The 24396-nt window shown below is 39.3% G+C and overlaps 2 non-coding genes across 2 annotated transcripts; both read right to left on the reverse strand.

The window, feature by feature from the left end:
• Positions 1-1816: 1816 nt before the first annotated feature.
• On the reverse strand, positions 1817-1921 carry LOC123851480 (U6 spliceosomal RNA). Its single transcript, XR_006792616.1, has one exon. It is a non-coding gene; the product is annotated as a U6 spliceosomal RNA (small nuclear RNA).
• Positions 1922-3152: 1231 nt separating this feature from the next.
• LOC123851432 (U6 spliceosomal RNA) lies at positions 3153-3259 on the reverse strand. Its single transcript, XR_006792598.1, has one exon. It is a non-coding gene; the product is annotated as a U6 spliceosomal RNA (small nuclear RNA).
• Between the last annotated feature and the right edge of the window lie 21137 nt (positions 3260-24396).

Consider the following 24396-nt stretch of genomic DNA (forward strand, 5'->3'; position numbering starts at 1 on the left):
AATATACCTTTATGTAAAGAGAGGGCTCCACGTAGGAAGTCATCTCTCCTGCATTGTTTCCTACATATTTTTCTATATCCTCGGTCATTCTTTTCCTGAGCCCTAGGGTCTCTGGAGAAAAGAGCAAGCTCTTGTCATAGTCTTCACCCAACTGAATGTGATTTATTCCTCACAGTTTTACAGGCTACGTTCAGACAACCATGGGCTGTTGAGAGGAACTAACCCTGTTCCCCCACAGAGAGGAAAGACTGGCAACACATGGCTTTCATACAGTGCCAGTGAGTGCTGGTGCCAACAGGGGTCCTGGAGAGAGGATCAGAAAAGCACTCATGGAGAAAGTGCTTTGGGGAATGTGCCTTTGAAGGATAGATGTGTCTTCAATCAGTAAAGACATGGGGAAGGGCATTCCAGGCCAGGAGACTGTCACTGAGCAAGGGCAATGGGAGGCAATGAAGAGTGTGTGTTTGGGTAATGGCAAGTACTTGCTGGCATTCAGAAGATGTGAGCAGTGGTGTGGCTCATGATCCCTTCAGTGCATGCTTCTTGTGCTTCTACTCTGTGCCAGGTGCTATGGACAGGGAGGAATGAGACCAGATTCTGGCTTTGTGCTCATACTCCAGTGGAGGCAGGGGACCAGCAAGGGCTGGAATAGTGATCAGGCACCCTAGAAAGTGGCAAGTGCCCTGAGACAGTGGTAGACAGTGAACTCCTTGGAGCTCATGGAGGAGGAATATGAGGAGAGCATGCACAAGAGAGCCTTCTACACAATTCTGGAAAAACTTGAGAAAAATGATATTTTTTTGGATCCAAACTCATATACCCAGATCCTTTAGGCCTCATAAAGGCTGTGGGGTATGTTTGCCAAACATCAGAAATGGATTTCTAATTTGGGACCATGCTCTTAGGTTGTGCAAAATTGATACCACTCAAATGGTACAAGGATCATGTGTCCCTCAGAGAAGGTGGGAATACTGCTGCCCAACATGAAGCAAGTCCATAGCACCTGTTAGAAGAAATTCATGAACATCAACACTTCTGTATCTAGAATTACACGTAAAAGTTTTTCTTAATTGTACATAAAGGAGAGTTTGTATAGAGGCAAATCTTAATGTCAGCTTTAGGGGTCATATCAAGGTCACTGGACAAGATAGCATTGGAAAGCTCAGTCCCTTTGGTGAAGCAGGATTGAAGGGGGCTGGAATTAGGAGGAGACTAAGGAAATTTGTCTTCATGCAGAAGCTAGAAGCAGTTTAAGAACCTTCTTGAGTGAGAAGCAATCCTACTTTCTCCACCCCAAAGCATTGCTATGAGAATCATAGCACCATATGGAATAGTCAGTTCTAACCTGGAAAATCTGGGTAGTTGAAAAGGGTTCTCATCTTTATTTTAAATGTGCTGCTACATGATAATTGACTTCCCTTGTGTTGCTAGAAGGGCTATTTTTGATCTAGAAACATTTCTTTCTTTGAAGGTCATCTGGATAGACTATCTACTGTCCACAGACAAAACATTCTTTAGTTTCTTCATCTCTTATTCTTGGGTAAGAAAACAGTTTTTATCTTTCAGACTTTTCTCATATACCTATCTTTTATATTTTACTGAGCACTTATAATCCAATGGAAGTAAGAGTCCTCTGTGCTTCGAAACTGATCAACAAGTCATAAGTGATTGGGGAGAATCTAAGTAATGAGTTGCATTTTAAATAATAATAACACCTGACTTAATCAATAATTCATACTATCAAGACATGCTCAGTCAGGCTTAAAGCACAGGTCAAGATGTAACATCAAGTAATCACAGACAATTCTTTTTTTGTTTTCATATGTTATGCTTCACAGATTTGCATGTCATCCTTGTGCAGAGGCCATGCTAATCTCTGTAATTGTTCCAGTTTTAGCATATGTGTTGCTGAAGCAAGCACCACAATTGATTCTTAACACCAGTGAACTGAATGCATGTGAAATTGTATATCACAAATAAAAATATCTGTTTATATATGTCCTTGATTTTCACCAGCTGCAGATTTAAATTAAAATAATATTTTATCTCAAGAGATTATGGGGCGCCTGGGTGGCTCAATCAGTTAAGTGGCTGCCTTCGGTTCAGGTCGTGATCCCAGCGTCCTGGGATCGAGCCCCACATCGGGCTCCCTGCTCAACGGGAAGGCTGCTTCTCCCTCTCCTACTCCCCCCGCTTGTGTTCCCTCTCTTGCTGTGTCTCTCTCTGTCAAATAAATAAATAAAATATTTTTAAAAAAATGTAACATTCTACCCATTTCCTGAGAGAATTATAAAGTGAAGAAAAGAAAAGATTTTTTTGGTTTTGATAAATTGTGGATTTTGGATTGAGGGGTGTGTGTGTGTGTGTGTGTGTGTGTGTGTGTATGCAAACTCAGTTGGAGAACAAATGCAAACAGAACTGAACTTGAATGTTGATTTTTTGCATCTAATTTTATATTTATATAGGCATGCATATGATCATATTCTCTTATGAATGAAAACTCAATCTACATATTTCCCTTGAACTGTGATGTATAAAATAAAATGTAACATATATTTATTGCAAGAAATGTAATTTGATGTTTAGGTTCTCTGGGAACTTTGATATTTCTATACTGAAAAAATGAACAGATATGGAAAGCCTGTTTATAAATCTTAAGATGTAACCATTATACTCATTCTCACCCATTTCTTGCAAAAGGGACATTTTCCCAGGAATGCAGCTGGTCATTTCCATAAATATATTTTCAAAGATTGCATTGAACTTACATGTCTCTCATGCCAAATTGCTCATTTTATAAAAATATCTCAATAGAAACACAAATTGTCCTTGTTCAGCCTTGAAATTCTATACTGGGAATATTTTCTTAATATAGAAATTCCACTGTGGTGGTTACACCTGGTGAACAGGTTTTACTTTGTTTCTGGCTTCAAAGTTATGTAGATGCTAAGTATTAAGGGCTTATTAATTTGGCTCATATTAAAGTGGCTCATACTATGCATGAAGGAGACCATTTTCTTACATAGGTAATTCTGAGTGAGACACCTTTGTAATGCATGATCATTGCAATTGTTGTTTTTCATGTTAAAAGAAACTCTTTTCTGTTTTCCTTTTTTAAAATTTCAGCTTTACTGAAATATATTTAACATATAAAAATTATGGAATGCTTCATGAAGTTGGGTGTCATCCATGCACAGGGGCCATACCAGTCTTCTCTGTATAGTTCCAATTTTACTGTATGTGCTGCCCAAGCGAGCACTGCTTTCAGTTGTTCTTTAAGAGAAAGGTTGGGGGCGCCTGGGTGGCTCAGTCATTAAGCGTCTGCCTTCAGCTCCGGTCATGGTCCCAGGGTCCTGGGATCCAGCGCCACATAGGGCTCCCTGTTTGGCGGGAAGCCTGCTTCTCCCTCCCCCGATCCTCCTGCTTGTGTTCCCTCTCTCGCTGTATCCCTCTCTGTCAAATAAATAAATAAAATCTTCTTTTTAAAAAAAAGAAAGGTTAGAGGTGAGCCCTTTATCCCTAGAGTTGTGTCTCAGGTGTTTGAGCAGGCTTTGTTGGGGACTGTTTGGGGGAGCATCTCGGACCGAAACCAGTGAACCAGTTAAAAATGTCCTCTGTACTTACCACATTCATTTTCCCCTGGACCCTTCGTAACCTTTCGGGGGATCCTAGACTGGTGTTTACATTCTATAGCTCATGAAATATTTATTGTTAGGTTTCCAAAACTTCCTTTCTGTCATTCGTAAGCTAAAATGCTTCTTGTCATTGAAGGTGCTTGAGGATGGAAAGTAAAGCAAACCAAGGACTCAGTGAAGTCATCTTGGAGATTCCCAGGGCTCCTAAAACCTATGAAAAGCCCTGAGATGTCCTGTAGTAAAATATCTGCTTCACTATATTTAACTCAGCATTTTCCAAATGTACCCAACCAAGGAACACTTTGTTTTTATATTTGCTTCAGACCTATTAACATTCTTTGGTGCTGTGTTCTGTGGAAGCAATGACCTTTAGGAAGGTCTGGGTTACTTGTATTAGACCATTTAATGCACATAAGCAATGGCATCTGAGGCTGATATTCTCAAACTCCCCAGGAGTAAGATTTACCAGCCATCTCTGAGCAAGAAGATTAGCAGTTTTTTTTTTTAGATTTATTTATTTATTTGAGAGAGCGAGAATGAGAGAGAGAGAGAGAGTACATGAGAGGGGGGAGGGTCAGAGGGAGAAGCAGGCTCCTCGCTGAGCAGGATCCCCGGGACGCTGGGATCATGACCTGAGCCGAAGGCAGTCGCTTAACCAACTGAGCCACCCAGGCGCCCCAGATTAGCAGTTCTTAATCACAACTTTAAGCTTCCTAGGATAACTGGCCATGAATGTCTGCATTGATTTAGGGTCCAGCAGGTTTGAAGGTAGCAAAAACTTCTGTGGTATCTCCAGTAGGTTCAGAAACTGGCCTTTTAGGCTTAGCACTTTGTCAGCTGCAGAGACAACGGAAAACAATGACCAACCCCCAGAAGGAAGAATGAGACTCATTGGCACAGTCCCCTCTGCTCTTAAATGCTATTGCACAGGAATGACATTCGCCAGAGGTCTCTCCCCCTCTCCCTCTGTACTGAATGTCTTTGAGAGGATGGACTTCGGTAACCGTGACCACGTCCTTGGAGGGGAAGCGTGGGGACCAGCATCACAACTGTGATGACAAAGTCTCCTCCCCTTCCAAGAACGCTCAGAGATAATGTTGCTTCAGAAAGGAGTTAAAGAAAAGAGTTTCAGAATACATTATTTGATTCTTTTTCTTTTTGAAGAATCATCTGTTGAGCCATTAGGGTCACAGACCAAATCCAATTCCATGTTTCTGAGAACCCATCTTTTTCCACTGTAGGAAATTGAGTTTGCATATGGTTTGACAAATTAACTTTTCTTTAAAGAAACAGTAAAAAGTAATTACTCATTCTGCAAAATTTTGAAATCCTTGGCATCAAGTTTCAGTGGATTTTCTTTTCAGTGAATATGATTGGAATTCTATTTAATATATAATTTAAAAAAGTCAGTTTCTGTTTATATAGCATATAAAGTAGATCTTATGTGGACAGTTTAATAGCAAATGTTTGTTTTATGGGCCAATAAAGACTCATAATTAAAAATCTTGAAAGTTCAACATAAGCCCAAGCTTTCTTTCTACTAGCTGGGGAACCTGAGCTTCACTGTGGCAGAGTTCAGGGAGTTACATTTAAGAAAAAGTGTGATTACTTTAACCCAGATGCTGCCCTGCTACCTATAACATCAGGACCCAGCTTCTGTGCCTCTGTTCCTGTGTTCCCTTTTTCATTTTTCTTTTTTTGTTGTTGTTCCTGTGTTCCCTCCGTGCCTCTCATCTCTGTTCCTTCTTTTCAGCTTCCAGAACACTTTATGTGAATTTAAATTTTGCCAGTTGCAACCTTGTATTCTAGTTATCTGTTTACAAGTCTGATCTCTCAAAGGCAATCCGTATCACCTTCATCTCTTTATCCCCCAGAGTCTGCCCTAGAGTCTTCACTTAGAAAATGTCAATCAAATGTCTAATAAATAAATGGGATTTAGCATATATACAACACTTCAGGAAAGATGTGTTGTCTGATAAAGGGAAGCATTCCTTTACTTACACAATTGAATGTTTCCTTTTTAAAAAGAGCTCTCTGGGAAAGAGAACCAGGGTATTGGGACATAGGAGCTTCTCACTGTTGCTCTTCCCCTTTCGTATCTCCCCTGTACTCCTTTCCTTACAGATGGACTGCCAATTACAGCTTTTGAGTTTCTCATTCTTCGTTTTTGGTAAATTCTTGGGTTGATTCTTTTACAGATAAAACAATATTGGAATATGGGGACTAAGTAATGAAAAAGGGGAGAGGAAAAGAGTAGGCTAGAGGAAGAAAGTGTCCATTGACTAAGCCTGGAAAGAGAGGCATTGCACAGCCAGCTCTGTTTGCTCAGTTTTGCGCAGTATCAGTGAATAGCTGAAATAGGGCAGAGTTATAATGTGTGAAGGATAGGCAAGGAAAATTGTCTGTGTAAATAGCTGACTAGGAAACTTCAGGGACAATAGTCTCAACAATGCATTCTTGAGTCTTGAGTGAGTGTAAGAGTGTTAGCCTTGGTTTGATGCCATCATCCGCTTGAATAGTCACAGCAGCAAACACACAAGGGGGCTTTGGTAGAGCTCTTGGGTGGGAGAGAGGTGTGTCGGGAGCTTGGAACCCATCATCTCCAACCACTGGAGGGAAGCCAAGGTGGGAAGGAGTGGATGGAATGCACTTCAAGATTCTTGCCCTTTACAAAGCACGAGTGCTCCTGCACTTCAGCCTTGATGCTGTAAAGGGTCTTGAAGTACGCCAGACTGTCGCTCTTTGCTATAGACCAGAGGTTCTCAAATACTCAAATCTTGTGTCTCACAAATCACTGTCAAGGGACTGGGCACTCACTAGGATAGAAACCAAACTCCCCTATGTGTTTCAGCATAGGACATTGATGTGTTGAGACAGTTTGTCAGCATATTTATGATTTTTGGTGAGTTTCAAGGACATGATCAATTGCAGAAAGGTTATTGGACATAAATGTGATTGTCGATAGGCTGGGGAACCAAAATTGGGAGAAACATGAGATGTTTGTGCTTACTTCTAGTCGGCTGCAAGGTCACGGATGGAGAACGGAGGCGGGAGAGGATGGGAGGAGGGTAGGTGGGAGAAGACACGTGATGTTTGCAGATGGGTAAGAGTGTTGAAAGAGGGCCAATGTCAAGTCATGGAGAGGCGGTCCACTAGTGAGTGAATGCTCAGGCACTGCCACTGACTCTCAGGGTGGCCTTGGGAAAGTTAGCTAAGCTCTCTGGACTCCATTTTCCTCAAAATGGAGATGGTAATAATAGAACCTTGGATTTAGTAAGTGTTTAATAAAGGTCACTTAATGTTATTATCATGTTAAACTTTTTAAAAAAATCTTCTATCTTCCTACTACTATAAAGCTAAATTCAGTAAATGTGGTTGAGTCTGGGCCCTATCCCAAGGGGGCTTTATTGCTTAAATGTAGAAATAACATTGTAATGAGGTTGTTTTCATCTTCACAGAACTCTTAGAGCAAGGGGCCTTAAGACAGATTCTGAGCAAACTCCACCCCAGTTTCTTTGTGATTTCAGAGAAGAAATAGAAACATACCCTTGGTGATTAAATTGAAAAGTTTGCAATATTTTTCAGTTCTGCGTGGGTTTTTTTGGAATTAGCAATCTGTTTTAACTTAATGAAATCCTTTTCATTTATTTATTTTACTTATTTATTTTTTAAAAGATTTTATTTATGAGAGCGAGAGTGAGACCGAGAGAGAGAGAGAGCGTACGCACAAGCAGGGAGGGGCAGAGGGAGAGGGAGAAGCAGGCTCCCCACTGAGCACGGAGCCCAACATGGGACTCCATCCCAGGACCCTGGGACCATGACCTGAGCCGAAGGCAGACGCTTAATGACTGAGCCACCTAGCGCCCCAATGAAATCCTCAATTAAAAATTGAGGGATTATAACTATCAGTTTAAATGCCTCTTCCTTTATTGACTGTCACCTTCACGAGGGCAGAGACTATGTCATCCTCATCCCTGGATTCCCATGCTCAGCATTGCGAAGCGTGGCACAGGGTAGGCACTGCGTGAATGCCAATAAGTGCAGTGCTTTAGCTTTTCGAGTTAGGGTGCTTTCATCTGTCCTAGTTCTGAAAGAGTTCAGACTAAGTCTAGGGAAAATCAAAAGCAGATCTAAAAAAGATAGGATAAAAACTTACTGGTGCTTCCTTATTAGTTCTCGCTAGATTTTTTTAAATGTCAATTAGGAGAATATTATACATTTCATGGATTAATAGAAAATTGAGGTTGGCGTAGAGTGGCCTAGCTAGAAATGTAGGGATTTTGAGCAATAGCTTTAAAAGTATAAACTTTCAGCTATAAGATTACTATGTTTGGAGATCTAATGTACAGTAATGTGACTGCAGTTAAGAGTACTGTGCTTTTTTTTTTTTTTTTTAAGATTTTATTGATTTATTTGACAGAGAGAGACACAGTGAGAGAGGGAACACAAGCAGGGGGAGCGGGAGAGGGAGAAGCAGGCTTCCCGCCAAGCAGGGAGCCCGATGCGGGGCTCGATCCCAGGACCCCGGGATCATGACCTGAGCCGAAGGCAGACGCTTAACGACCGAGCCACCCAGGGGCCCCAACAGTACTGCACTTTATACCTGAAATTTGCTGAGAGTAGTTGTTAAGTGTTCTCACCACAAAAAAAAGATAATTAGGTGATGGATGTGTTAATTAACTTGATCGTGGTAATCATTTCACAGTGTATATGTATATCAAATCATCACATTGTACACTTTAAATATGTACAGTGTTATGTGTCAATTATACCTCAATAAAGCCGGAAAAAAAAGAATTCTCCTCCAAACCCCACAGTCACTCACATTGCTAAGGAAAGACTAGCCCTAGGAATAGAGATTGAAGGAATCAGTCAGGGAAAGATAGCACCAGACAAGACATCTGGAAGAAAACCAGTACTGTCCCTGTGAATCTTCCATAGTTATAACTCCTTTTCTGCATCTCAGGGGTGAAGGCTTCTATAGGGATTGATTTCTGTGTTTAGTACTAGGACATGCTTTGGGAATAATGGAAACCATTAAGTTCTACAGGCTGACTGAATTCTATTTAAAATCCTAGAAGTCTTGTTTGTCACCTGGATATCTGTAGGGTTCATTTGCGAGGTTTTGTAGTCTAGCTATTTTTTTTTTTAAGATTTTATTTATTTGACAGAGAGAGACACAGCGAGAGAGGGAACACAAGCAGGGGGAGTAGGAGAGGGAGAAGCAGGCTTCCCGCCCAGCAGACAGCCTGATGCGGGGCTTGATCCCAGGACCCTGGGATCATGACCTGAGCCGAAGGCAGACGCTTAACGACTGAGCCACCCAGGCACCCCTATAGTCTAGCTATTGTGGCAGCAGAGATAATGTGCACATCAGAGCAGCAGAGACCTTGGATCAATTCTGCGTTTCTAGGAAGTGAAGTCCTTCAGAGAGGACTTGTTCTTTTAGCAGAAATCAAACTAATGTTGAACTTCTTTTGCCTTTTGTGAGTGGACAGTTAAAGAGAGTGCGAAACATTACTTCAGCCATTAGGTATGAGAAACTTGGAATCCGTTTATCTTGCTGAATGCTTCCATAGGCCATTACAATCCTCCAACGCTTTGAAACAGCTTAAACCACGATAGGGTTGGTGAACCTCACACAAAATTCACTTTGGACATTGACTAGGCTGAATTTCTCTGGAAACATTTCTTCTCTAAAATCCTAGGACTTGTAAGGACCACATCCCTTTGATTTTTGGCATTCTGAGTTCCCATTTCCTTTTTCTATCATCTGGGTGTATTGGACCATATTCTGTCACTGTGAACTTGGCAAAGAGAAAGGAGAACTATGAAGGTGAAGTAGTCGGCACCAGCTCTTTCACAAGAGGTAGCATGAATTCTCTATATCCTCTTTTGTGCTTACGCACATTTAATTGGATTAAACAAATATCCAGTAATTTGTACATAAGGAGAACAGTTCTAAATATGCTAGGATATAGAAAGCAGAGTAAGACTCCTCTGCCCTGAGGAAGCTTACATTCTAATGCACACAGAGCACAGTTTATATAGGGATCTTCAAAGAAAAGACTTGAGAGGAAATCCGGGAAGACTTCCTGGAAATAGTGATGGAAGGCAGTGTAGTATAGTTTTTAACTCCCAACACCAGACTCCTGGGATTCAAATCTCAGATGGACCACGTACTAGCTGGGTGATCTTTTTTTTTTTAATTTAATTTTATTATATTATGTTAATCACCATACATTACATCATTAGTTTTTGATGTAGTATTCCATGATTTATTGTTTGTGTATAGCACCCAGTGCTCCATTCAGTACATGCCCTCCTTAATACCCAACACTGGGCCAACCAATCCCCCCTCCCCCCTCCCCTCTAAAACACCGTCTGTTTCTCAAAGTCCATAGTCTCTCATGGTTCGTCTCCCCCTCAGATTCCCCCCCTTCAATTTTCCCTTCCTACTATCTTCTCTCTCTTTTTTTTTTTTAACATATAATGTATTATTTGTTTCAGAGGTACAGGTCTGTGATTCATCAGTCTTATACAATTCACAGAGCTCACCATAGCACATACCCTCCCCAATGTCTATCACCCAGCCACCCCATCCCTCCCACCCCCCACCACTCCAGCAACCCTCAGTTTGTTTCCTGAGATTAAGAATTCCTCGTATCAATGAGATCATCTTTCTCTGATTGACTTATTTCACTTAGCATAATACCCTTTAATTCCATCCTCATTGTTGCAAATGGCATGATTTCAGGGTTTTTTTGATGGCTGCATAATATTCCATTGTATATATATGTACCACATCTTCTTTATCCATTCATCTGTTGATGGACATCTTGGCTCTTTCCATAGTTTGGCTATTGTGGACATCGCTGCTATAAACATTGGGGTGCACATACCCCTTTGGATCACTACATTTGTATCTTTGGGTTAAATACCCAGTAGTGCAATTGCTGGGTTGTATGGTCTAGCTGGGTGATCTTGGGCCACCCTTCTGTGCCTCAGTTTCCTGAGAAACTGAGATGACAACATCAGAGCCTACCTCACAGAGGTGATGTGAGCATCAAGTAAGTTATTTGTTGGAGAGATCAGGGCCTCTTTGTAAGTCTGGGATAGTGGGAGACCCAGGCAAGGACTTCAGGAATAGATACAAGATTAGGTTGGTGTATTGGATTGTGTTGGCTGCTACACGATAGACTGAAGCAGGGTAAGAGTGGAGACCAATGAGGACAGGGTGGTTGTAGGAATTGAGGTGAAGGGCCTGAGCCTGAGGTCTGGCATGGAAGACAGGCAAAAGCAGGCAAGCATGAGCCACAGTGCAGAGGTGGGCTCCATAGTCGGGCCATGGATGCTGGTCAGATTGGCTCAAATGATGGCAGAGAAGGAAGAGAAGTATGGAAAGTAACTTGGCAACTTTTTGTAGGAATAGAGTTTTGATGCTCACACTTGAGGAGTTTTGACATAACTCGGTAAAGATGAAGAATTTGGACTTTCTATTCCTTTTAGAGGATTATTGTACAATACGGTGGACATTTAATTCTGGAGAACTTCTGTTGTTGCAGCCAAGGGAAGTAAATGTTGAGTGCTGTTGATAAATAAGGAAAGGAAAGGAACAAACATTAAATGCCTCCCTGTGCTGATCAGCTGAATTCCTGCATAGCCTTGGGATTCTGGATGGGACGGGCTTGTGGAAGGGACACTCAGTTTGAGCACATTACTCAGGGGCTTCATGTACAACCCAGGCAAATGTGGGAGATAGGATGTAGAAGATTGCATCTAAGTGGGTAGCTAGAAAGCTCAAAAGTTTCCCATTTGTTCCTATGCTGTCATCCATATCAGGTGGGCTTCCAAAATAGTTGAGAGAGCTGTCAGAGTAATCATCTCAGATTTAATAATAGAGATAGTGGGCAATGGAGCAAGACAGGGCAAGCTCATTTCCCCTGAGGTCTGAAAAGCAGCATAGAAGAGATGATAAAGCCGATGTTTACAGACTGATTCGAATCCCAGTTCTCTCAGGTACTAGCTACATAACCTCAGACAAGTTACTTCAGCTCTAATTGAAAAAAAAATTCCCAGTTTTATTGGCTCATATAGAATTTAAGAAAGAAACAAAGAAAAATAAATAAAACATAACATAATAAAGAAAAATATACAAAAAGCCAAACTCTTAAATATAGAGAACAAACTGGTCATTGCCAGAAGGGATTGGGGGGGATGGGTGAAATAGATAAAGGGGATCAAGAGTACATTTATCTTGATGAGCACTGAGAAATGTATAGAACTGTTGAATCACTATATTGAACACCTGATGTTAATGTAATACTGTATGTTAATTATACCCCAATAAAAAGCAATAGGGAGAAGTTGGTCATTAGTTAAAAGAAAGTTTTACTGAGATATAATTGACACATGACATTGTATAAGTTTAAGGTGTACAACATCATGATTTATGTATATATTGCAAAGTGATTACCACAATAAGTTAACTTCCATCATATTACATGGCCACAAATTTTTTCTTCATAATGACAACTTTTAATATCTACTCTCATGGCAAATTTTAAATATACAGTACAGTTTTGTTAACTATAGTCACCATGCTGTACATTGCACCTCCAGAGCTTATTTATTTTATAACTGGAAATTTGTACCTTTTGACCACCTTCACCTGTCTTCTTCACCCCCATCCGCCACCCAGAGCGACCACCAATCTGCTGTTTCTATGAAGTGTTTTTTTTTTTTCAAGATTCACATATGAGATCATACAGTGTCTTTCTCCATTGTCTTTCATTTAGCATAATGCCCTCAAGTTCCATCTATGTTGTTGCAAATGGCAGGATTTCCCTCCTTTTTATGACTGGGTAGTAGTATTCCATGTGAGAAATGGGAGTAATAGCACCTGTCACACGGGGCTGTTGCGAGGTTTAAATGGCGGGTTTTGAAATACACAGAACCTAGCATGTATGTACTAAGTTCCATAATTGTTAGCGATTATGGCTCCATCTGTGCTCTCCAGGCTGAGCTCCTTGGGTCTTCTAACCCCATGCTTCCCAAAGGTTAGTGCGCATAGGCTGACCAGAGGTCTTGTAGCACGAGGATTCTGATTCAGCAGATCTGCAACAGCCTGAGGATTTGCTTTCAGGCAAGACCAACCCTGCTGGGCTGGGAGCCACATTTTCTTCCTTCCTTCCTTTCTTCCTTCCTTCCTTTCTTTCTTTCTTTCTTTCTTTCTTTCTTTCTTTCTTTCTTTCTTTCTTTCTTCTTTCTTTTTTCTTTCTTTTTTAAAAGATTTTATTCACTTATTTGACAGAGAGAGAGAGAGGAAGAGTACAAGCAAGAGGAGTAGCAGAGGGGGAGAGAGAAGCAGGCTCTCTGCTGAGCAGGGAGTCCGATGTGGGGCTCGATCCCAGGACCCCGCTTAATGACTGAGCCACCCAGGCGCCCCTGGGGGCCACACTTTAAATAGCAGAAGTCTAATTGGCATCCCTTCTTTCAGCCTCAACTTCTTTGTAATCATCTAACCCACCCCCAGGGTGATCTTTATAAAATATCAATATCCATTATATCTTTACAAAATATCAGTTCGAGTCATAGCACCTCCAAGTGCTCCCATGTGACACTAGGGTAGATCAAATTCACACTTTGCCTCCGTCTGAGATTCAAAGCTCTTTGCTTCTGGCTCCAGCCTACCTTCCTAAGCATTCTTGATTTCAATCACACTGTGTTGCATGCTGAGCAGGCCTGGCACTTTAGTTTTGGTTTTGTCTTGCCTTTTTTATTGTGGTAGTAAAATACACATAACATAAAATTTACCATTTTAACTATGTGTTAAGCATGCGACTGAGGGGCATTTAGTGCCTTCTGCTGCTGTGCAGCCATAGCCGCTCTCCGTCCCCACAACCTTCTCATCATCCCAAACTGAAACTCGGCACCGTTAAACAATATTGCTCTGTTTCTCCGCCCCCCAGCCCCTGGAAACCACCGTCTTACTTTCTGTTTCTTAGCACGTTTTGCTATCCGTTATTTCAGTGAATCTTCACAACAGCCCAATAAGGGGGTGCTATTATTATTCCCATTTTCTAGGTGAGGAAACTGGGGCCCAGAAAGGTCAGGTGACTTGCCCGGGTTCACATGCTAGGCAGTTGCCAGGATGTAGTGAGCACAGGGACTGAATGAACTGCTGAAATTTCAGAACTGGCAGGACCATGGAAATGTTTTATAGACGATCCAGAGATTTAGTTGGAATATGACTAAGATCAGGAATTTAATGAATTGCTGCTTTCTTTCAGGGACATGTTCAGTCTTCACTGCACCATATAGAAACTGGAAATATCCTGCTAGAATGTTGAAGGATGTAAGAAACCTTTTGCCTCTTAGTATTGCCTCAGATGAAGAGAACATGCCATACAGAATTCCCCAAAGTGCAAAACCAGTAAGAGATGTACTTGTAGATCCGACTTTGTTTCTCTATCGATCTGGGTTTGCCTGCCTGCCTTCCTTCCTTCCTTCCTTCCTTCCTCCCTTCCTTCCTTCTTTCCTTCTTCCTTCCTTCCTTCTTTCCTTCCTTCCTTCCTTCCTCCCTCCCTCCCTCCTTCCCTCCCTCCCTCTCTCTCCTTTTTTTTCCTTCCTTCCCTCCCTTCCCTTTTCTTTTCTTTCTTTCTTTCTTTCTTTCTTTCTTTCTTTCTTTCTTTCTTTCTTTCTTTCTTTCTTTCTTTCTTTCTTTCTTTCTTTCTTTCTTTCTTTCTTCTTTCTTTCTTTTTCTTTCTTTCTTTCCTTTCTTTCTTTCTTTCTCTCCTGTTTGTCTTTTAGGAACAGAACAGAATTAGCAGGATGAGAGATGTTCAGCAACCTTTGGCTGTTCATCAGCATTTTTCCAGGTAGGACTCATTGTTTTTTTAACTGATTCATCCACCAAACATTTATTCAGCATAGGTTTTCTGCCAGGAACAGTTTGGGATGCGGGGAGTACAACACTGGACACAAATCACCTGACCCTGTCCTCAGAAGGGACCACAGAAGGTGCACAAAATGAACATCAGCTTTGGTCTAGGAAAGAGTGGACATTTTACTTGTGGAGGTATGTGTGCTCTTATGTAGATAGGCTCATTTTCTTCAGTGCCTGTCTTCCCCACCACCTCACCCAGACCAAGGCCCATGCCTGTGCAGTGAGAGCTTGCTGAAAAAACTCAGGTTTGAGAAAAGAAAAGCCATCCTCTGGGGATAATGCAAAGGAATCAGAAAGCCTGATCCTGTTTCTGGATCTCTTTTGGGGCATGACTTTGGCACTCGCCATTTCCTGGTTTATGCAGCATTGTACGGGGCACACATGTTACCTAATCCAGTCTAGGTTAATTTTCATTCTTAATTTTATCCATTGGAAAATCATATTCCCTTAAGATGAGTATCTGATGAAATAGAGTCTTACGAGATGTAATTTTTGAAGACAGTTTTGATTGAAAATAAACTGGAAAATTCCATGATTTGGATGCCATACACATTTAACATCATTACTGTCTACATGAGAATTGTAAACATTTCATTCTTTCTCACTGTTTGAATATCTTTAATAAACCGTATATGAGTAAGAGATGATGACTTCATTCAAATTGATGAAGCATGCCATCATGCATTTCCCCCATAAACTTAAAAAAAAAATCCCCCCAGAGTCACACTGAGATTTGAAAGACCACTTTCCTTTATGTGAGCAATTGTTTATAAAAAAAAAAAGTGTGTGTACGTTTCTCTCTCTCTCTCTGTGCATAAAGGAAGAGTTGGTCCTTGATAATGCGCAGCAAATTTTATAACTACAAATATATGGCATGATTATCCTCCACAATGGCATTTTAAATACTTTGAGGTTTTTATTTTTAAATAAACAAATATTGTAACCAGAGTAATAGCCAAAGATGGATTCACTGTTACATTCTGCTTTTCTTCAGACCCAATCTGGTTTTCTTTAGAATTCCATATAAACATTTTAAATGATGTTTACATGAGCCAAACACTTTCTGGCCATTATGGGTCTGTGAAGGCTGCAAGGGTTTCCTTCTCTGTGTCAGTCGGGCCAGGCTGACTGACAGATTGGTTGGGGGTGGGGCGGTGGGCAAACTGATCAGTGGAGCCCAGTTAGGGCAGCCGCTGAGCTAGGACTAAATCTGCTGACTGGCTCATTGAGCCCCCCAGTGACTGCCTGGGAGAGAGGGCAGTTGTTCCTTGGTTACAGAGCACTAACTAGTTAACTTCAGCCTCTTCAGATGTGGCACAGTGAAGATGTGCTCTCTTTCTTGCTATATCTTTCTTTTTATGAAAGATATTTTTCATGACTGCATTTGGTTATCACCAGGAACTACTGGTGACATTTTCAACTGAATTCTCCCCAGTTATGCTAGAATCCGTGATTCGTCTGTTGTTCTTTCCGTGGCACTTTTAGCAGCTCTGCTTTTTGCTCTTTTCAGATTTATTTCAGCCCCTTGACTGCTGTACTTTTTCTTGGTGAACCTTTCCTATCCCTGCCTCCAGCTTCTTAGTCAGTCTTTACATTAAGGTACAACTTTCAGGTACCTTTTCTGGCCAATATGCTTAGTGCCTCTTGTCTTCCTTGGTGCTCAGGAAAACTCCAAGCAAAGATCAATCTAATCATCTCCCTCGTCCATTCCTACATGTGGGCTGTTTGTTGCTCTGGAGAAGATCTTGCCTCTGTGCTGCTTAGTACCACTCTAGAGTCATGCTCTTCCACCACACGATCATGACGAGGACATATATTAGGTGGCATAACAGCCCGGCTCTTGTCTCTGGCCCGAGACGCCACTTAACTCATGCCATGTTAGATTTATCCAGCCTGTCCACTGCATGGTGACTGATCTCAGGGCTCTCTCATTCTTGTCACAGTGGCATCAAGAAACCTCTGTATCACCAGTTGTTTGCCCTCAATTCCCTCCCTGAGAAGAGTGCATCTTACTCACAGTCCTTTAGATTGTATACTGCTGCTAATATTAATCTCTCTAATTAAAGCTATGATGTATTGGGTGGCTACTATGTCTGGTATGTAGGTATTATAACTCAGACTTTACAGTTCAGGTAATTGAGACTCATAAAGATTAAGGAACTCACAAAGACCACACAACTCTAAAGGGATAGAGTTGGGATTTGAACCCAGGTCCAAATGATTCAAAGCCCAAACTCTTCACTGTTCAACACTGGCTTCCATGTTGTTTTTGAGAGGTGTTTCTTAATTTCGAATGTTACACACAATAACGAACTTAAGAAATGCAAAAAACCCTGGAAAACAATAAAATAAAATAACTTAAATAAAAATAAAAATATGTTTAATCACATATTGTTCCATCAGCCAGAGACACTTCTGAAAGTTTTCTTTCCCTAGTCCTGTTTTCTACACAGGATTTTATTTGTTCGTGTGTGTATCATGTTTAACATGATTAGGCTAATATAACATATACAATTTTATGACCTTCTTTTTCTCCTATATGATAACAAGTATTTTTTCATAATGCAGATTCTTCACAAACATGCTTTTCAGTGGCCTCTGCACTGATTAAAAAACACATGAAAAATCCACTGGGTAATGTCGCAAATGCGGAGACTTTCCATGAAATAAGAAATATAATCTCAGGAGGAAGGATAAAGGGAGCTCGACTCCTAGTGGTGGGCTAATATTACTCTATTTTAAATTGAAGAATGCAACAAGTGTAGACATTTTATGTGGAGCTTCATTAAAATTCAACTTTATAAAATCCTCAAGCAGAACAAGCAAAGGTGGATGAGTCTGAAATTGTGGAGAATTTGTTGGAAAGGTCATCATCAGCCCTGAGATATGTAAGTAAATTCCTTGAATTACAAGACTGTATGTCGTCTTCATTCTGACATTTCTACTCCTCTAGGTTTGTGTCCAAAGAAAGTCATGATCTTGCTACTCTCTTGCCCCTCAGCCTTTTTTCTCCCCTCCACAGCTGCACGGTACAATAACTATGAGCCTACCGGAGTCCTGAAATAGTTCTCAGGATGTGTTCACTTTGATTCTAATTCAGGATTAAGCCTTTAGTGTCATTTAGTCCTGATCTGTTGCTACTGGGAGATGATGGCACATGTTTTCTGTGTGTCACACAGGCCCCAGATGTGGCCCCTGCAAAATGTTTCAAGATTAGGAATTTAATGAATTGACATAACTATAGCTTTATAATAAGCCTCAGTGTCTATTAGGACACATCCTTTTACACTGTTGTTGTTCTTCAGGATTATCGTGGATTTTTCCAACTCATTGCTCTCCATAGGAATTTTGTAATTAACTTCTGAAGTTATATAGAAAAGTAAATCGAAACAAATCTACCGGGTTTTGACCAGAACTACATTAATTAGTAGATTAATTGGGGAGATCTGATAGATTTATGATATCAGGACTTCTTGTCCAGGGATATGACATATCTTTCCATTTATTTAGATCTTCTTTTGTCTGCTTTAATAAAGACATTACTTTCTGTGTAATGTTTTAGCACACTTTTGTTAGATTAACTACTGAGCACTGTATAGTTTCTTTTTTTTAAGTAGGCTAATAGTTTTCAAAAATATTTTCATTATTGAAGTATAGTTGATATACAATGTTATATTCATTTCAGGTGCACAACATAGTGATTTGACATTTATATACATTATGAAATGCTCACAATGATAAGTGTAGTCCCCATCTGTCACCATACAAGGCTATTACAGTATTATTGACTACATTCCGTATGCTGTACTTTTCATCTCCCTGACTTCTTTATTTTGTAACTGGAAGTTTGTACCTCTTCATCCCCTTCACCTACTTTGCCCATCCCCCCACCCTCTCCTCTCTGGCAACCACCAGTTTCTTTTCTATATGAAGAAACCTATAAATTTATTTAAAAACATGAAAAAGTGATTTGTGTAATTACAGAGATATAACTTTTTTGGAAATATATAAGACCAAAAGTATGTATAGTGCAATTTTAATAAATTACAATCTGATGATTGAAGTTTGTAAATTAAAACATAATTTTCATAATCATTCAGTTATATTTGTCTAATTTCCTTTGTTTAAACCTTTTTCAAAGGTTTCTTGTTTGACCCACAAATTATTTAGAAGTATGTTATTTAATTTCCAAGTGTTCAGGGGTTTTCCAGATATTTGGAAGTTCATTTATTATTGATTTCTAATTTAATTCTATTTTGATAAGACAACATAATCTGCATGATTTTAATGCTTTAAATTTACTGAAACTGGTTTTATGGTCCAGCATATTTTGAATCTTTAAAACAATTGCACATAGAATGTAAAACGTCTGTTCTATAGTTGCTAGGCATCGTGTTCCATAAACACATAGGCCAAGTCTGTTGGCAGTGTAGTAAGTCTTCAATACCCTTACTTATTTTCTGTTTACTTGCTCCATTGATTACTGGGAGAGAAGTGTTGAACTCACCAAATGAAGCTGTGGGTTTGTTTGTTTCTTCTTTCAGTTCTTACTCCATTTTGAAGCTTTGTAATTAAGTGTATACCTATTTAGGATTGTTATGTTTTCTTGATTCCTTTATCATTGTGAAACATCCCTCTTTTTCCTTAGTACTTTGCTTTACCTGAAGTCTTCTTTGTCTGATACTAATTAGCCATTCAACCTTTTTGTCATTAGGATTACATAGTATATATGTTTCTATTCTTTAACTTGTAACCTAGCTGTGTCTTTATAATTAAGGTATCTTGTAGACACTTGAATAGTTGACCTTTGAACAACACAAGTTTGAACTGCACAGGTCCACTTATATGTGGATTTTTAAATAAATACAAGACAGTACTGTAAATGTATGTTCTCTTCCTTATGATTTTCTTAATAATAACATTTTCTTTTCTCCAGCTTACTTTATTGTAAGAATGCAGTACATAATACATATAACATCCAAAATCTGTGTTAATCGACTGTTTATGTTATCAGTAAGGCTTCCACTCAACAGTAGGCTATTAGTAGTTAAGTTTTAGAGGAGTCAAAAGTTAAATGTGCATTTTCAACTATGTGGGGGGTGTCAGTGCTCTAACCCCTCACATCGTTCAAGGGTAGTTTGGCCTTACTTTTCTTTTTCTTTTTTTAAAGATTTTATTTACTTATTTGAGAGAGAGAGATAGCGAGAGAGAGCATGAAAGGGGAGGAGAAGGAGAAGCAAGCTTCCCACGAACAGGGAGCCCGATGCGGGCTACATCCCAGAACCCTGGGATCACGACCTGAGCTGAAGGCAGATGCTTAACCGACTGAGCCACCCAGACATCCCTATTTTTTATTTTTTTTTTGAAAGATTTTATTTATTTGTTTGAGAGAGAGAGTGTGAGCACAGGGAGGTAGGGGCAGAGGGAGAGGGAGAAGCAGGCTCCCCGCTGAGCAGGGAGCCCCATGCGGGACTCCATCCCAGAACCCTGGGATCACGACCTGGCCTGAAGACAGATGCTTAACCAACTGAGCCACACAGGCGCCCCTGGGCCTTACTTTTCTATCCAATTTTAGCAGTTCCAGACTTTATATTTGTGTCCGTTGACAGTTAATATAATTATTAGTATGGTTAAATTTAAGTCTACCATCTTACTACATGTTTTCTGTTTGTCCCATTTGATCTTTGTTATCTTTGTCTTCTTTTTCTTCTTTCTTTTGAATTAAATGAGTATTTAATTAGTATGCCATTTTATCTTTTTTGATTTATAATTTATATCACATGTGTGTTTTATTTGTTGCCCTAGGCAGTTTATAGTGTACATCTTTAACTTATTACTGTGTGCTGTGAACTCCTATTGTGCCACTTTATGTATAATGTAAGAACCTGACAACAGTACATTGTTACTGTCCACCCTCCTGTCGTTTGCATTGTTATTATCATAGGTTTGACTTCTACACATATTATAAACCCTACAGTCCTTTGTTTTTATTTCGATTCTCTTGGACATAAAGATGAAAAAAAATTATTTTATATTTATCTATGTATATATTATTGCCAGTGCTTTTCATGTCTTTATGTAAATCTGAGTTTCCATTTGATATCATTTTCCTTTTACCTGAAGTACTTCCTTTAATATTTCCGGTAGTGCTAATGTACTGGCCTTGACTTCTTTCAGGTTTTGTTCATCTAAAGGTGTCCTTACCCTCAACTTCTTTGAAGGGTGTATTTTTGTTGGATATAGAATTCTAGCTTGATTCCAAACCCTTCCCCCAGCACTTTAAAGATGTTTCAGTTTCTTTTGGCTTGGGTTGTTTGATAAGAAGTCAGACAGAGGTCATTTTTTTTTTCTCTTGTATTAAATGTGTTTATTTGTTTGCTTTTAAGATTTTCTTTTTATAATTGGTTTTCAGCAGTTTGTTTATTATATGCCTTAGTGAGTTTTCCATCGTGTTTATTTTCTTGGATTCATTGAGCTTCTTGAATATGAGTTTATATTTTTCATCCAGTATGGAAAAAATGGCCATTATTCAAATTATTTTGCTTCCCCTTTCTGGGAATCCAGTTACATATATTTTAGATTGCCTGATTTTATCCCACAGTGAGGCTCTGTGCATTTTCTCAGTCTTTTTTCTCCACTCTGCTGGATGAAACTCAGATCTGTCTTCCAGCCATGCATAAGCTATGATTGTTTAAAATGTTTTGAATTTACTGGGTTTGTTCTTTCCCTGGTAGTTGTTCCTTGATTGGTCTTGCAGAGTACCACTTTGCACAGGCACAAGTTAAATATTCAGCCAAAGGTTCAAGGGACGCTGTATTCAGATTTCCGGAGTTTGTTTGTTTTGCTTTTTTCTTTCTGGTATTCTGCTCCACAAATTCCAGCCACCTTGGCTTTCGTGAACTCTTATTTCTGTCTCCTAATCTCAGTGAGACCACTGTACTCTGCTTGGGATTCTGCTTCACAAACCATGGTCTGAAAGTACCTTTAGGTAGAAAGCTGGGATTATTGTAGGGTTCGTCTCATTTTTGCTCTTATCTCAGGGATCCCAGGCATGTGCTGCCTGCTGTCCAATGTTTCCAAATAGGTATTTCCTCTAATTTGTCCAGTCTCTTAGTTGTTCATGGCAGGAGGCTATTCCATGGCCATAAGCAGTAGTCCCTATAAATTTCTGTTTTGATTGTATCTTCAAAAAAAAATTTTCTAATTGCTGGTATAAAGGAACAAAATTAACTTTTATATATTAATCTGGTATATAGAAATCTTGCTGAAGTATTTTATTATTTTAGTAAATTGCAGAATCTCTTGGATTTTCTATGTAGATAATCATAGTGTTCATGAATGAGGACTTTTATTTTTCCTTTCCAAGAGTTATTGATTTTATTTCTTTTTCTTATCTTAATGCATTGGTTAGTACTTTTAGCACTATTAAAATGTATTAAATGTTTTAACAGCCAGTCTTATTTTTTTCCTGAATCTAAAAAATTCCTTTAATGCTCTACCTTTGAGTATGATCTTTGTATGCTTTTGGTGGTTTCCCTTTATCAGGTTAAGGAGGCTCCTGTCTCTACCTAGTCTGTTAAAAATATTTTTAAACAAAAAAATATATATTTTTAAACAACTATACATATGTTTTGAATGATATCAAATGCATTTTCTGTACCTACTGAGATGATCACATTCTTTTTTCTTTTTGTCTGATATATTGAATTATGTTTTTTCTAATGTGAAATTATCTTAGTATTTCTAGAATTAGCCTAAATTTTTAAATACTCTCTTGGTTTGGGTTTGATAATTTTACTTAGGATTTTGCATCTGGATCATAAATAAAATTGGCTTATAAAATTTTTCCTTTTGATGCTTCCTTTATCTGGTTTGGTATAAAGAATATACTAGGATTATAAAATGAGTTGGGTGAGAGACTTCTCTGTTTTCTGGAATAATTTGCATGAAATATGATACACCTATTATTTAAATGTTTGGAAGTATCAGTCTGTGAATGCCTTGGGACTGTTTTGTTTAGATTAGGTTAGGTTGCTTTTCTGTGGATAGATTCTTAATTATTGCATTAATTTCTTTACATTTATATGATTTCTTCCAATTTTCTTTGTATTATTAAAGAGGTTTAATAGGTGAAAATATATTTTTCTAGGAAATACATCATTTCATCTCTGTTTTCAAATTTATAGTCATAGAGAGCTGATCATACTACTTTTTACCATCTCAAATTCATATGTATGCACTTTCCATTCCAGAATATGTCTTCTCCTTTATTTCTTGATCTATCTGGCATAACAATATTTTATTTTATTGTGTTTTTTTAAGAAACAGATATTTTTGACCTGTTCTATTGTATTTTTTTTATCAGTGTTGTTTTCTCATCCTATCATTATTATTTCCTTGCATCTCCTTTATCTGGCTTTACTCTTATTTAATTTTTTAAAGATTTTATTTACTCATTGGACAAAGAGACAGCGAGAGAGGGAACACAAGCAGGGGGAGTGGAAGAGGGAGAAGCAAGCTTCCTGCCTAGCAGGGAGCCCGATGCAGGGCTCCATCCCAGGACCCTGAGATCATGACCCGAGCTGAAGGCAGACGCCCAACGACTGAGCCACCCAGGCGCCCCAGCTTTTCTCTTATTTTTACAATTTGTTTTGTTGACTGCTTAGCTCATTTATTTTCATTTTTTTCTCATGAGCATTTAAGGGTCTAAATTCCTTGGTGTTGCCTTAGCTGAATTTTATAGGTTTTAATATGCAGTATTTTACAATCCTTCAGTTCTAAATATTTTCTGATTTCCAGAGTTATCTAAGAAATTTTGTTTTTGTTGTTGCTATTGTTTTAAATATTCAGATCTACAGGGTTTTATGTTATCTTTTTGTTCTTGATTTCTAATTAAATGGCATTAGGACTGGAGCATATGGTTCTTTGGTAGTTGTTGATCTGTTTTATGGCCTAGAATGACCTATTTGTGTTTCATGCTCTGAAATTCCACTATGATGTTTCAAATGTGGTTTTATTTTAATTTATCCAGATTGGGTCACATTTTCCATTCTGGGAAAATTTTAGCCATTATTTCTTTACTGCCTTTCTCTAATTCTTGCTATTCTCTTCATCTGGAACTCCTAGTGGAACTATATTAGGCTTTCCCATTCTGTTATGCATGTTTCATAATCTCTTGTTTCTTATTTCCCACTTTACTATCTCTCTGTAAAGGCAATATGGTAAATTTCTTCATATTTGTATTCTATTTACTAATTTTCTCATCTGCTTTTTAAAATTTATTTTATTTTATTTTTTAAAAGATTTTATTTATTTATTTGAGAGAGAGAGAGAGCAAGCACACAAGCTGGGGGAGTGGCAGGCAGAGGGAGAGGGAGAACCAGACTCCCCACTGAGCAGGGAGCATGACACAGGGCTGGATCCCAGGGTCCTGGAATTATGACCCAAGCCAAAGGCAGATGCTTAACTGACTGAGCCACCCAGGCACCCCTATTTATTTATTTTAGAGAGAGAGAGAGAGAGGGTGGGGAGGGTCAGAGGGAGAGAGAGAGAATCAGACTCCCCGCTGAGCATGGAGCCTGACCTCATGACCCCTCAGATCAGGACCTGAGCCAAAAGCAAGAGTCCTACCCTCAACTGACTGAGCCACCAGGTGCCCCTCATCTGGTTTTTCTTATTTATTTATTTATTTATTTATTTATTTATTTATTTATTTATTTATTTGACAGAGAGAGACACAGCCAGAGAGGGAACACAAGTAGGGGGAGTGGGAGAGGGAGAGGCAGGCTTCCTGCTGAGCAGGGAGCCTGATGC

Source organism: Mirounga angustirostris, unplaced genomic scaffold (assembly GCF_029215605.1).
Source record: "Mirounga angustirostris isolate CCGP_5_RB_7025 unplaced genomic scaffold, mMirAng1.0.hap1 SCAF_11, whole genome shotgun sequence".
Classification (NCBI taxonomy): Eukaryota; Metazoa; Chordata; class Mammalia; order Carnivora; family Phocidae; genus Mirounga; species Mirounga angustirostris.